The sequence below is a fragment of the Tupaia chinensis genome, unplaced genomic scaffold (assembly GCF_000334495.1).
Source record: "Tupaia chinensis unplaced genomic scaffold, TupChi_1.0 Scaffold147340_1, whole genome shotgun sequence".
Lineage (NCBI taxonomy): Eukaryota > Metazoa > Chordata > Mammalia > Scandentia > Tupaiidae > Tupaia > Tupaia belangeri.
The window spans coordinates 447,755-451,048 of NW_006207191.1; positions in this window are offsets into that span (position 1 = coordinate 447,755).

Below are 3,294 nucleotides of genomic sequence, written 5' to 3' on the forward strand. Positions count from 1 at the left end.
GGAAGACCCACAATGAGTTTTCAACTAGAAACCATCAGCTTGTAAACTTGCAAGTGGAAGACAGCAGACTGCAACCGTATCTCAAACACTGCTCAAAGATATTTGTAATTTTGAAAGAACAAAGTCTGAGCGAAGTGGAATAGTGTAGGTTTAATGAGCAAGTACACTTGACACTCGGTTTTATCTGAAGTGATGAATGCAATGTATAATTGATGAACTCGTACCGTCTCCTGCCTTCACCACAGTGTTTTCACTATGATCTAAAGCATGTTTTAGAAACACAGAGCTTTACATTTCAGATGGGTAAAGGCAAACTTACATTAAACCAACCTGACAGCAAGAGCATCCTTATCTTCCTGCATTGAATGAGAACACAATTTTAAACTCTTATGAGACCTTTGTCTCCGTTACTGAATCAGCTAGCTGAACCTTGTCGAATTCCACTTCGTGAAATCCAGTGTCTATCAGCACAGAGTATGAATTCTTTTTTCACTTTTCAGAATTATTTTTATTTAACTTTATTGGTTTATTTTAATTTGACCAGGGAGGGACAGAGTGAGAGAGAGAAAGTGAGAAAGCAAGCTGCGAGGCCCAAGACTCGAACCACAGTCAGCCTTGTGGGAGTCCAGTGCCCTTAAGCACCCTGCCACCTGCCAGCACCCAGAGTATGACTTTTGATAGAACTATGTCCAGATGAAAAGATGTTTAGGACTCCCAAGATGTGCTTTGTAACTTCTTTCTATTTAAAAAATTTATAGGCCATAGTTTGTTTATTTTTAACACCCATCATGCCATGAATTCATAGGGAATAGGTTCCAGAAGCTCAGGCTCCTTTCCATTGGTTCTCACAGAGTGTGCTTCTCTGGGGGGAGCAGGCTGGCGCTTCAGTTGAACCCCGGTACCTTTCTCTTTGGCTTCCTTCTTTTTCTGGTCATTTTCCTTCACACGTTTTAGGAAGCTATCTCTGCTCTTAGAATGTTTAATATGCTCAATACGCACATTGATTCTCTTGGCAAGAATCTCGCCCTTAATTTGCTTGTTCACAACAATGCCAACAGCGTGCAGGTAACATTGTAGACCCTTCTAGTTTTGCCATGGTAACATTTGGGGGCATTCCTTTTGAACAGTACCCATTCCCTGTTGTCTACCATATCACCTTTCTTGTAGATTCACATATATGTTGCCAAAGGAACCACTCCTTGTTTTCTAGAAGGCCTAGAGAACATATATCGGGTGCCTCTCCTCTTTCCTTTGGCGAATTACTGGAAGATGGCGGTTCTGGCCAAAAAGAAGGCATAGCTTCTTTTTAATCCTTTTGACAATGTAACTCCTATTTCTTTTTTTTTTTTTTTTCTTTTTTTGGAGAGGTTTTTGCTATAGGGCACGTGAGCTCACCAGAAAGACAGAGAGAGACAGAGAGACAGAAAGTGAGAAATCACCTTCCAGGGGGTATGGCCATGCCACAATCCCTTCTCCTCCATTCTCCTTTCGGGATCTTGGGCACGCATGCACACGTGCCGGCATTAGTTTAAGCCACCAGTCGGGGATTTGAACCACAGTTGGCTACATGGGAGTCCAATGACAGCCATTATGCCAACTGCTGGTCCTCATAACTCCTATTTCTGATTTGCTATGTTTTGCTAAAAGATGAAGCTTTTATCATTATATCTACAGTTCCCATTTCTAATTTCACTGCTGGCCAGCGGTGAGGTCTTGGGCAAGCTCAGTGAACATCTCTGATTTCTGTACAAACAACCCCAGAGGGTTAGGAGGATGTAGGCCTGCGTGGAGGAGGCACTTCCTATTCCCTCCCTCTGCCCCTTTCAGTAGTGCCTTGAAGATGGGTGACTGTAATGTCATCTTTACGGGATCCACCTTCTTGGTGTCCCGCCCCCCAAGCCTGCGCCCAGAGCCATGCCCTCTTCCCTCCCTCTGCCCCACCCTGAGGACCTGAAGAACATAGGTACATTTCTGGTATAGAAAGCAGTACACGACATAGCAAATGCTGTCAACTAGGTGATCTCAGCTAAATAAAAAACACACATTGTTGGATCCACTCATTCATCAAGCATGTAGTAAAGTACCTACTATGTGCTAAGCCCTGACCTGGGCCCAGGACATTAAGTCTAGATAGACAGGGGCTGGCCCTATGGTGCAAAGCTGCTCAAAAGAAGCTAACATCCAACCCTGGTTTGAGTCCCTGGCCTGGGCAGCCTGAGACCAGCTGGGCATGTGGTATGAGTGTCCAAGACCCCATGGCCTGGAGTAAGGGGATCACAGCTTGACCATATCCTGTGGGGGTTGCTCCTCTCTCTCTCTCCCTCCTCTCCCTCTGTCTCACTCTCAAACATGTGCACGCACAGATTTTAAAAAGAAAAAATATTACGTGTGTACAGACAGACAAGATGGACTTTCTCATGGGGCTGAGGACGGTGGTGGGGAAGGAAAAGACAGGAAGCAAGTGAACGGATTAACCAGATGAGCCCAGGTGGTAGCAAGTGCGCTCATGAGAATGTGGGCGCCGAATGTGAGCATGGCTGGACTCGGGAACCGGGGCAAACTTCCAGTTTCTTCTTTACACGTGTTTGCATTTTCCAAGTTTTCCCCCAATGAAGTCGTATTGATTTTGTAATGTAAATGAAATTAAGGAAGGAAATAACCATACCCCTGGGGAAGGACACCTAGGAGGGAGAGGGGCCACACCCCGACATTGGAAATGTGGAGGCGTGGGCTCCACGTAGTGAGAGGCTTTGCTCCCCCTGTCTCCCCCACGTTCTGTCCCACCGTCGTTATGTGGTGGTGATAATTAAACCCGCAGCGCAGGGAGCCTGTTCCCCGTCACCTGGGGTGCGTGTTTACCTCCTGCCTGTTTAACCAGTCCCAGAGCCGCTCCCATGGGCCGCGATCAAAACATGAGTTCATCGTGCTTGGTTCCCTGGGGAGGTCCTCGGCTCGGCCTGGATCTCTGTGTTTCTCTCTCTGGGGAAGGTCCTGAGACCCTAATGTCTTTATTGGTCAACAGCCACAGGGAGCCAGGCCTGGAACCTCTGTGTCCTGGGGCCTCTCAATCCCCAACAGGTGAATGAGTTTGGGGAGGACTATCGGGTCTGGTTTTAGGGATGAAAGCAAATGACACCGGCCCATTCTTAGATCCTGGTGCAATCCCATTACATGGACTTTTCAGCATCCGTGTTACCCTTTAAAAGAACATCTTGCAGGCCAGCAGATGGTGTAGTGGTTATGTCTTTGGACTCCTACATGGCCAACCACAGTTTGAGTCCTGGACCCAGTGGC